Source organism: Sorex fumeus, unplaced genomic scaffold, assembly GCF_029834395.1.
Source record: "Sorex fumeus unplaced genomic scaffold, SorFum_2.1 ptg000111l, whole genome shotgun sequence".
Taxonomy (NCBI): Eukaryota; Metazoa; Chordata; class Mammalia; order Eulipotyphla; family Soricidae; genus Sorex; species Sorex fumeus.
Genome location: NW_026606168.1, coordinates 6,718,162 through 6,730,400, shown reverse-complemented (window position 1 = coordinate 6,730,400; position 12,239 = coordinate 6,718,162). Strand labels below are relative to the sequence as shown.

Below are 12,239 nucleotides of genomic sequence, written 5' to 3'. Positions count from 1 at the left end.
ACAGACAATACAAAATATATTATTTTGGTTGTGTTTTGGGACAGGGATTGAGGTTTGGGATGGGAACATGCCAAATATTGTGGTGAGAAGGTGTAATGATGGTGGGATTGTTGCTTGAATATTAAATTTAATCAAATATTGTGAACTACCTTATAAAAAAATGGCCTAGACGTTCTCCTGACTTGAAGTCACTCTGTTTTGCAATCACCTCATTTATGGTCCTACCACCCCAACTCGGGAGAGGTTGACCTAAGTCACAGCCAGGGTCAGGCACGAGGAGAGCTGTGTTCTACACACTGGGCCACATATTCATAGGCACCCACCACCTTGCCTACACCATCATCCCTAGTGAGCATAAGAGCTGCAGTCAGGGTTCAGTCCCGATTCAGCATCTGAGCAGAGGTTCCTAATTTCTAATGCAATTCAGCATAGCCTTAGGTGCTGCTAGGTGGTTCCAACTCAGTAAAAATAATTTAAAAGGCATTTTCATTCTTAGAAGGCCTTCATTATCTTAAAATTTATTTTTAAGAATTTTCTTTTTTATAGGCAAAATAATGTCCTTCATTTTTAAAACATTTTAAAATTAATTAACTTTTAAAATTGAATCACAGTGAGATCCACAGTTGCAAAGTTGTTCATTATTGAGTTTCAGCCATATAATGTTTCAACATCTGTCCCTTCACTAAGTGTACATTTCCTACCATCAATGTCCCCAGTTTCCCTTCCACATCCACCCCCTACCCTCTCTCTATGGCAGTCTCTCTCTGTCTCTCTCTCTCTGTCTCTCTGTCTCTGTCTCTGTCTCTCTCTTTCCTTTTGGACCTTATGGTTTGCAATACAGATACTGAAAGGTTATCAGTTATATCCCTTACCTACTTTGAACACCCAGTTCCTGTGAAAAATAATCATATTTCCCGCATTTTTACTGGAGAGCATATTCCAATCCCCTAAATACTAAGGGGAAGTCCAAGTTATGCAAAACAAGAATTAGAAATTTAAAAAATAATAGAGAAGAAATAGTTTTAGAATTAACTAAAAACATGGGTTAAACACTACCTCCTCCATTCACCACCCACCCCCAATTCAATGGACTATTACATACTCCCGGGTTCTGTGATTAAAGGGCTAGATTTGAAGTGTTCATTCACCCTCTGCATCGCAACTCAGAGCTTTCTCAGAACGAGGCAGAGTGCTCAGTTCTCAGCAATTTGAATGCATCAGGAAGTCACATAGCTGGAGTGAAAATTTACAAGGGATTGTCTTTGGTTATATGTACCCCAAAATGGAACTTTGCTTTGAGCCTGTTTTTTCACTGTGTGCCATTTTTACTTCATTTGTGCTGACGCTCCTCACCTCATCTTACTTCTCCAAGTTTAAATAATAACTTTTCCTCAGTACTTGGTAACTTAATGACTGACCTGGAAAGAAGATCTGGTTTTGTCATTTTCTCCTGCAACTCTATTTTACTACAGTGTGTTGAGGGACTGGCAAGTGAGTCAAGATTGTTTAGAGACCCTTACTTAGACATGCTGAAGTGTGGAGGTTTATTTCCTTCACTTGAATACAACAGTACCCTGTGGGCTCTATGTTAGCACCATCATTTCTCCTGAGTATGCTCTGTGAAAGCTGCCATCCTGCTGCGGGGAGATGAATGCTTCTGTGAGTCTAAGTAATCTGGATCAATCCAATTCCACATTTGCAGGGCTCAGTACTTCTCTCCAAGTCTGGAAGCCCTGAACCCTAAAATTCATAGGAAATGAGTTGGAGAGAGGAACATCCAGTATGTGCTTTGTAATCTTCTCTCGGGGTGATACAAATGACTCCCAGGTTGGCACTTAGCCCCATCTGTTAAGGAAAGCCCCAAATTGCATCACCTTTTCTTAGACTTGTGCCTTTGTGTCAGGCTTGTTTGTGGGTCTCAAGAGGAAGCTCCAGGCGAGTCATCACAGTGTCTCGCAGTCCTGCAGCTGTGTCTCCAAAACCCCACACCTCCAAAGGTGAGGATAAACCAAAGCTCCAGGGCTATGGTGCCGCCAGCAGGTCAATCTGTACCTGTGAGGCAAGTGCATCAGCAGCCTGATGGCACTGTCAGACTTTCAGATACACCAAAATTGCTGCTGTGCCTTTGGCCAGACCCCAAAAACTTGGGGCAAAGATTACCAAGAAAGTAAATGGCCAAAAGTTAGGTATGTGGGAGACACACCCACAAACCACCTCCCGCTCAGCTATATAATCGGAGGTATGGCCCCTCTGGTTCCTAATCAAACTGCTTAACGGGCAGGATCCCAGAGACTCAGAAACAAACCTAGGAACCCAAACACTTTGGGCAGAACTGTGTCCTGTTCCTGCAGTAGCAGTAAGTTACTGGCGCTGGGCCATTCCAGGTGAAGAATGAGTACTGGTGAAGGGAGAGGTGTTTGATCATTGTATGACCAAGACTTAAACCTGAAAGCTTAGTAACTTTTCCCACAGTGATTCAATAAATAAATATAAGAAGAAAAATAAATAAATAAAACTATGAAAAAAATAGTCCACTGTTCTTCCTGCATTAACATATGCCTCAGAGACCTGGGCCCTATGCAAACAGGATGAGAACGCTATTCGGGTCTCCCAAAGAGGAATTGAAAGAGCTATGCTTGGAATATCACGTTTCATTCAAATGAGAGAAAGAATCCGGAGTTCCAACATCCGTCGATGATCAAGAATCAGGGATGCTGTCTTGTTTGCCAAGGTGTCAAAAATCAGATGGGCTGGTCACGTAATGAGATTTAAAGACGACCGCTGGGCTAGAGCTGTTACTGACTGGATTCCACGGGATGTCAAAAGACCGCGTGGCTGCCCACCTACCAGATGGTCAGACTTCATCAAGATCATGAACGATTGGTTTGAGGCTCTTCATGTTCCTAGAGCAAACAGACGCCATTGGGCTACACTAGCATGCGACAGGGACAAATGGAGACGTTACTGGTGCCCGCTCGAGCATCTCGACGATTAACGGGAAGTCAAGTGATCAAGTGATCAAGTGATGAAAAAAATAAAAAGGAAGGTGGAGTTCATGCCCAATTCAATCAGCTAATCAGTGGCTGAAAAAATAGCAGCACTCCTACATTAAAACAAACAAACAAACAAACAAAAATAAACAAAGTTCACCCGTGGCCCTGGGACTTTGCTTTTGGTTTGGACAGCAGATTGGAAGCCTGGGGGAGTGGGTGCCCAGAGGGCTGTACTTTGTAACTCTGGATCTGGAGGCTTTGTTTGCAGGAGTGGTGGTGGTGTTTTGTGTGGGAATGGGGGCTGGGCGGGTAGAGGGGTGGTGGTGACATAACATTAGGGCCCTGGGGATTCAGTCCCAGGACCCTGCCAGGTGCCTCCCTTGAATTTTATTAGGAGAAGCCCAAAATATATCTCCTGCTTGTGCTTTTACTTCAGGTGGGCCAGTCTGTTTCTATGACTGGTTGGAGGAGGTGTCAGACTAAGCTGGATGGTACCCCTGCAATCAGGCCATCACTCCCCACAATCTAAATGTGAGCAAAAGCCAAAATTTTCCCTTCGGCCTGGTGACTTACTTGTGCCTTTAGGTGGGACCTTGGGTTTGAAAGGGCTGCGAGCCAGGTCCCCAATGGCCTTCGACGTACGCCTCTCAGCTGAGAAGCTTTGCGGAAGTGGGAGGCTGGTAACTGGAGAGTTGTGTCTTCAGCCCTCGGGCCTAGTTGGGTGCTTTCCCCCTTACATTTTCCTTCCATTTTTTTTCTTAACTCAAAATTTCAATTCTTAGCTTAGCTTGTGCTTTTGTGTCTGGTCTGTTTGCTTATGTGACTGGGGTTGAGGGGTAGGGTAGTCTGCATGGGGTACTGCAGCCCTGTAGTTCGGCTTTCAACTACCCTCCAACCCCCACAAGTTGTGAGTAGAATCTAAAATTTCACCTCTACACCTATGCTTGTGCCTCAGTTTTGACAGTTTTGTTGGAAGGGCTGTTGTATAGGTGCCCAGAGGCCTGCATCTGAAGGAGGCTCTTGGTGGATCACAGCTTCAAAAATTTTGAAGTCCTTCACTTCCTTACCCAGATTTCCCTTCATTCATAAGGACCCACCAGAAAAATTTTTATAGGATGTCATTGTGAGGGAGACTTGTGACTCTAATCAGTGAACTGACATTTTGTGTGTGTTTCATACACAATGATAGTTTTCTTTTCTGCTTTACCTCGAATAGGCAGATTCGTGGCTCCAGCTTAAGTTAGCAATTATGCAAGAGAATATGTTATTTCTTAGGAATAACTGTTCTCTTTGCCTTGTCTTATTGAATTTCCCTGTTTTCCACATAGGATAATTCTTTCTTAGGTTTTCTTTTCTATTCAAAAATCTTTCTTGGAGAAGTGCTCTTCATCACTAATCATCAGAGAAATGCAGATCAAAACAACAATGAGATATCATCTCACAACACCACAGAGATTGGCAACATCCAAAAAAACAAAAGTAACCGGTGTTGGCATGGATGTGGGTGGTAGAAGAGGACTCTCCTTCACTGCTGGTGGGAATGTTGAATGGTCCAGACTTTTTTGGAAAACATTATAGACATTTCTCAAAAAACTAGAAATTGAGCTCCCATTTGACCCAGCAATACCACTTCTGGGAATATATCCTGGAGATTCAAAAAAGCACAGTAGAAATGACATCTGCACTTGTATGTTTATTGCAGCACTATTTACAATAGCCAGAATCTGGAAAAAAAAAACCCGAGTGCCCAAGAACATATGACTTGTTAGAGAAACTTTGGTATAGCTACACAATGGAATACTCTGCAGCTATTAGAAAAGATGAAACCATGAAATTTTCATATAAGTGAATCAACATGGACAGTATCATGCTAAATGAAATGAGTCAGAAAGAGCAGGATAGACACAGAATGACTGCACGCATTTGTGGAATATAAAGTAACATAATAGGAGAATAACACCTAAGCTGATCTCCTGTGCTGGAGGAAAAAGCAGGTGGTTGGAGAAAAGACCACTAAGTAAATGATGGTTGGAGGGATCACTCTGGATGGTAGATGCATGCTGAAAATGGGTTATGGACCAAACATTATGACTGCTTAGTGCTTATATTGTAAACCATAACACTCAAAAGGAGAGAAAGAGTAAGAGGGAATGTGTCTGACACAAAGGCAAGGATGGGAAGGGATGGGGGTGGTAGGAGGGACACTAGAACATTGGTGATGAAGAATGGACACTGGTGGAGGGATGGGTACTCGAACATTATTTTTTTTTAAATTTTTATTAGTGAAACACCATGAGGTACAGTTGTAGATTTACACATTTTTGTGCTTGGGTTTCGATTATACAATGATCAATCAAACATTATTTGATTAACGCATAATCACAAAAATTTGTAAGTCTGTAACTGTATCTCACGATGATTCATCAAAATGAAAAATAATAATATTTACCTTCAAAACAAATTTTAAGAAAAGAATCTTTCTTGAGCACCAGAGAGATAGTATGGATGGAAGGTGCTTTTCTTGCATGTCACTGAACTGGGTTTGATCTGTATACCAACATATTACCTGAGCACTGCCAGGGGTCACTCCAGAGTCAGGAATTGCTCCTGAGTACTAACAAATGTAGTGCAAAGACAAAATATGAGAGAGAGAAGGAAGGAAGGAAGAAAGCAAGGAAGGAAGGAAGGAAGGAAGGAAGGAAGGAAGGAAGGAAGGAAGGAAGGAAGGAAGGATAAATCTTCTCGAATATTAAATGCTAAATTATGTTTCCCCCGAGGTTTAGATCTATGTGATTTTCTTTTAACCACTTCAGTTGATGCAAGCTTCCAATTGTTATGTGGAAGTGTACCTGCTAGTTTATAAATAGTGACTGTTATTCATATTATGACTATAAGCTTGTTGCTTATAAATATCTGGATTAAGCTCATTTGGGGGCCAGAGAAAGACTGAGTTCCACCTGATCGTATTCAAGCCTTCCTCCTGTCTCTGGCTCTGTACTCAGGAATAATTACTGTTGGTGCAGGGAAGAGGGAAGTTTATGCTTACCAAGGGATTCAACAGGGTTATTTGCATGCAAGGCAAGTGACATAACTTCTATTTATCTCTTTGACTCTGTAAACTGAGCTAATATGTATTTATTTAACTTAGTATTTTTACAATGCATAATGCTAAACCTTTTTCTTTTTTTGCTCTGGATTTAAAGCACAAATTTGCTTACAAAAATAAGATGAGTGGCTGGAGCAATAGTAGAGCGGGAAGGGTGTTTGCCTCGCTACCAACCCAGGTTCGATCCCCAGCATCTTACATGGTCTCCCAGGCACTTCAAGAGTAATTCCTGAGTGCAGAGCCAGGAATAACCCCTATGCATCACTGCCTATGGCGCAAAAAAGCCACACATATACACAAAACATTTCTGACTATCAGTAAATCAAAGGCTCTCATATGAGTCATACTAATTTAACTATATAAATTTTCATATATATTCATTTAATAAAATAATTTAAGAACTGTGGAAAGCATTAAAATCTGACTTTGGAAGCATTATTAGAAATTTAACCAGAATAATAAGGCAAATCTCCAGATAACAACCACTCACACAGGCCACTGTGCATTAGAGGAATGAATGAAAATAAAAAGAGATGTAAAAAAGTTTACAATTAATCACATAGGAATCCTATGCACAAAAGGAAAAAAGAAACTATATTCGTGGACTTTAAAATCCAAGCCATTGGAGAGTCTTTCAGTACACTGAATACAATAAATACTTTGATGATGGGAAAGTTTGTTCCAGAAGACTAGTTGAGACACCTATGATCTTTTTCAAGTTGTTTTCTAAAGATATCCATGGGAAGCCTGAAAAGACAGAATGATGCACGCAGTCATCCCATCAAAGGGGCTTACACTGGAAGAAATTGAAAACAGGCCTTTGGCATCATTCATTTGATTATGGACCATGTGTACTTCTTATACACAAAATTACTAGTCTCATGAAGTGTTAGACTGAGAATGAGACTGTTAATTGTATCTTCCAGGAAATATATTGATAAGTTAGCTAAAGTCCATTAAAATTTTATCAACATCTGAAAAAATATTCCAGAATGACTTAAGTTATATTAATAGAGCTAGATTTATATACTTTCATCAGCTACCTCAAATCCTTTCTTGGGAGAAATTGAGATATTCATCAAAGAACATAAGGCCAAATTACATAAAGTTATGTTTTCATTGTGAGTTTTAAGAAATGACTCTGGAATTAGAATGCTTATTGTTGGGGTTATTAAAACTACTAGGTATCTTACATTGTCTGCTAACATGCTCAGCAACCTGCTAAACATTTTTGTGCTTCATTCATTTAATGTCAAAGCAATCAGTTGAGAGGGAGAACTGTAATTCCCAGTAATGCAGTCAGCAGACATTCAGTTCCTAATACAGACAGTAGTTTCTTTAGAGGGAATGAGATAAAAACGTTGCCTTGTGTGTCTCTAGTCTGGGAAGACCATAAAGAAATAGCAAAACTTGGGGCTAGAGTGATAGCACAGAAGGTAGGGTGTTTGCCTTGTACACGGCCGACCTGGGTTCAATTCCCAGCATACCATATGGTCCCCTGAGCACCGCCAGGAGTAATTCCTGAGTGTGGAGTGCAGAGCCAGGAATGACCCCTGAGCATCACTGGGTGTGACCCCAAAAGCAAAGAAAGAAAGAAAGAAAGAAAGAAAGAAAGAAAGAAAGAAAGAAAGAGCAAAACTCTAGGAATAGAAAGTGATAGGAGATAGGAGGAATGGAAGGCTGGCCTTGTGTATGAACTAATAAGAGTTACTACTATATTTTATAGCATTTGGGTTTGGGGGCCACAACTGGTGTTGGTGGTACTCCAGGGATCATATGGTCCCAGGATCAAACCCAGGACTCCTGCAAGCAAACCATGCCTCCCAGTTCTTTAAACAATTTATGTATCCAGGAAGTACCATATAAGGCAGTTTGGTCTGAGAGGGCTACCCTGAAGAGACAACATTTGAGAAGAGAATTTTATAAATGAGTGAGTGAGACACTTTGTATAGGAGGTAACACAAAAACAGCTAAGTAACTTGTCAAGCACCATGCAGGTAGAACTGGCAGAATTGGAATTCAAGCCCAAGACATCAATCTGTGGAAAAATTGGGGGGAAAGTTGCATCTTCCAAACCTTGCTCAAGGAATCACAGGGGGGCCATAGGGGTCAGTGGTTCAATACGAGGGTTCGAGAGTGTGTTATTGCTCAGCCCTTTTCTGGGCCACACCTGGCTTGGGTCAGTTATAGGCCAGGCAAGTGCTTTAACCTTTGTATTATTTTCTATAGCTCTGGCCACTTTGCATTTAATCACAGCATTCCACTGCATCACAGCTCTGGGGTAATACCACTGCTGGTTTTGATTTTGTTTGTTTGGAGGCCATATCCAGCAATGCTTGGTGCTATTCCTGGTGCTCAGAGATTGTCCCCAGAAATGTTAGAAACATATAGCACTGGGGATCAAGCCCAGGCCTCTCATATACAAAGCATGTGCCCTACACCTTTAAGTTTATTTCCCAGTCCCATTTTTTGGATCTTTTATAACGGGTCATAGCAGAGCTGGTAGGAGCAACACCTCTTCCTGCCATCCTTGGCCTAGAGGCACAGTGCTTTAGCCAGTAATGCTTAGGGGTTATTCCCTAGGGTGCCAACGAGGTCACAAAAATCAGGTCTGCTAGGGGAGGGCTCTTCCCTGGCTGTTCAAGCTCCCAGTGGGCATTTTTTCATGTAGAACCTAAACCATTGGATCGCAGTTTCTAGTGTGAGTTTTTGCTACTGGCTATGGCCCCATGGTATCCCGTATGGCCAGTGAAATGTGGTTGAGCTGCAAGTCACAGCTGATAAACTTGTCTTTGACTAAAACAGACTTGAAAACTGCCTGGGAATAGGAGGGGGGATGTCCCTGGAGCTGTTTAGTATAGTATTAGTACTTCTAATACTTTACTTGATGAAGTACCTACAGAACATTCATATAGCCTGAAGATGGTTCTGGTCATATCCTTAGCCTGAGTCCTACACAGTAAAGTTGGTCACAGTGGAAGTATGTCACACAATGTAGTTGCTCTTTTCTTTTCTTTTCTTTTCTTTTCTTTTCTTTTCTTTTCTTTTCTTTTCTTTTCTTTTCTTTTCTCTCTTCTCTTCTCTTCTCTTCTCTTCTCTTCTCTTCTCTTCTCTTCTCTTCTCTTCTCTTCTCTTCTCTTCTCCTTTTCTTTTTTCATTGTCAAAAAGGGAAGTTTAATGGAAGTTATGCCCTAACTCCAGGAAAGTCTTAGAGAACAGAGAGTGATTAAAATCAGCTATTTTATTGAGGGATAGAAGTTACTTCAGTGTTCCCTGGTGGAGGCAAAGAGGGTAAGTGGGAAGTCAATTATGCTAGAGGGAATTAAAGTTCTGCCAACATTGTAAAAATCCAGGCTTTTCTGGATCTTTCCATGGCTTGTTTCTACCGATCGGCAAAGGGTTCTGGAGACCAAATGAGAGGATTCTTGCAGCTGTCAACCAAGAGGCTTTAGGTCTTCTCTCAGCCAAGGTATCTAGTGAAAATACAATTTATTTTTCAGAATCCTCTGGAGAATTAAATAGTTTCTTTCGCATCGCATTACCATGCTCCCCGCTCTTGATCCTCTTTTCCATCAAGTACTCTTTCTCCGAGCATTTTCTCATCTCTAGATCAAGATCATTGCAATGACCAAAAATTTTCAGAAAGATTTTTTGTTACATTCCTTAAGCAAGTTTATCAAGATGTTGCACTTTTCAGTGTGCAAGTGTGGAGATAAGTCGGGATGCATCCTTAGTAATGGAGCCCAGGAGAACAACCTGGATGGGGGCCCTGCTGGGCGCCTATAGCGAAGCCGGAGCGGCACGCTCAGGTGCTGGCCCTCCGAGCCCGGCCAAGACACGGCCAGACTCTTTTCTTGAATTTCCTCTCATTTATTTTTCCTGAACTACCTTAGCAGTTTTGGAAAAGAATACAAAGAAGGTCTCCTTTATACTCATCAGTCCCACTTGGTTCAACAAGATTTCTTGGAATCCTAAATGTATCTTGAGAATTATTATATCTGTAATTATGGCTAGAACTGGTGATTCTTTTTTCATCTGTATGTAGCTATTATTTTCCCTTTTCCTGCCCTTTGATATTGTCACATAGAGTTGGTTGTTGTACTCCTGCACTTGTCAGTGTACTCATGAGGGTCACACTCTTCTAGCTGATGTTTGCAAAATGTGCTCCCTGGGTTTGCATCTTTTAGTTGCTGTGTTTACACATACCTGGCTCCTGTGTGGTCAGAATAGATTTCCTGTAATCTTCCTGTTTCTCCCTAATTCTCTCCAAAATGATGGTAAATAGTCCCTGGCTGGTTCCAAGGCACTGTGTGTATGAGCCGAATTTAACTAGTTGATATAGATCTGAGTAAGTTTCTTGCATTTCTGTAGATGTCACAGATCAACTCAGAAGAATTAAAAGCCATTTATTCTTTTGATCTTTTATCTATTTATCAAGCACTTATTGAAACACTTTTAATATGCATAACACAGCTTTTATTCTCGAAATTCCAGAAAGCACATGATCTTAGGGAAAGAGATAGACCTGAGATTCAGATGGGCTTATTATCCATTGAAAATCTTCAGAAGATTTTTGTTTTGATGATCTGTGCATGGTTAATCCAGATAAACTTTGTTTTAGTTTTGATTTGTTTTTTGTTTGTTTGTTTGTTTGGGGGCCATACCTTGTGTGTTCAGGTGTTCTAAGGACTTTTGATTTTACCAGTCTTGAGAGGTTGAATCTAGCAGAGGGTAAGGAGTGTAGAGAGTGTCTACACCACATTAATATGAACACTTTGGACACTTACATTACGCAGGTAGAAATGCAAATTGGAACATCTCTTCCGAAGGGCAGTTTGGCAATGTACATAAAACAATCCTTGAAAACTGAATAGCTTTGACCTCAGATTCCTTCCTAAAGAATTTGTCCTGAAGGATGACCAGAATTTCATCTAATGGATATTCTTTCACTGCCAAATGCTGGAGACAACCTACAGTTTCTAATAAAGACAAGTAGGGGCTGGAGCGATAGCACAGCGAGCAGGTCATTTGCCTTGCATGCAGCCGACCCCGGTTTGATTCTCAGCATCTCATATGGTCCCCCAAACACTGCCAGAAGTAATTCCTGAGTACAGAGCCAGGAGTAACCCCTGTGCATGACCATGTATGACCCAAAAAGAAAAATTGGGGTCTAATAAAGATAAGTAGAGGGCAATGAAATACTCTATCTATGCTAACATTATATGTATTTATATACACATATAAAAAGTTTTTGTTTTTATGAGAATATATTACTATATAAAAATAAGTTACAAAATTAGTATGTACAATGAGCCTAATTTTTTAAAGAATAGATACATTGATGCTAGAGAGTTAGTACAATGGGAAGGGTACTTGCTTTATGTATATACCCTGACCTGGGTTTGATTCCTGGCTCCCCGTATGGTGCCCTGAGCTCCAGTAGTAGTGATCCCTGAGCATAGGGCCAGGAGCAAGCTGGCTATGTCTCCCAAACTAAACCAACCCCAAATTAGATAGTTTTAATTTCTGTGTACGTACAAAAAATAGCTTGAAAAAATATACAAAGATTTTAATAGTGCTTATCACTGAGTGGTAAGATAATACGAAATATTGCTTTATACTATTGCTTTATCTATATACTTTTTAGGGCCTTTGTTTATTTAACAACAAACATATCTCTTCATTACTTCTGCAATATAAATTCATCCTCAATTTCCCCACATAAGTGTGGACTAGCTTGGTGGTTCACAATATCTGTTTAATATTCTTCTCTCACTCCATTCAGGACTATTTGACCAATAATTAGGGACAGTATAAAATAAAAGTTTGAGGGGCATATATTATGATTAGGAAATGTCTTCCTTATGTAAACCATGTCTGTGATGGAAATGACAAGCTAGGATTATCTCCATTTCATTTTGGAAAATGCACATCCTAGACTGAGCAAGGCTGTCCAATTTTCAGAATTTTTATTTCCTGAGTAACTGAGCAATGTCATAATTTAGATAAGAAGCATCTGCTATTTTTCTTATGATTGATATTCTGTAAATGTGTCATTCAAACACCTGATTCCCTTTAAAAAAACATTTGATTTTTCATATCCTGCATGTATACATGGCAATAATCTGAGGGTACAACTG

General features: G+C 40.5%; 1 pseudogene; it reads right to left on the bottom strand.

Moving 5' to 3' along the window:
* Nucleotides 1–9,520: 9,520 nt before the first annotated feature.
* On the bottom strand, nt 9,521–9,827 carry LOC130043056 (COX assembly mitochondrial protein 2 homolog; annotated as a pseudogene).
* Between the last annotated feature and the right edge of the window lie 2,412 nt (nt 9,828–12,239).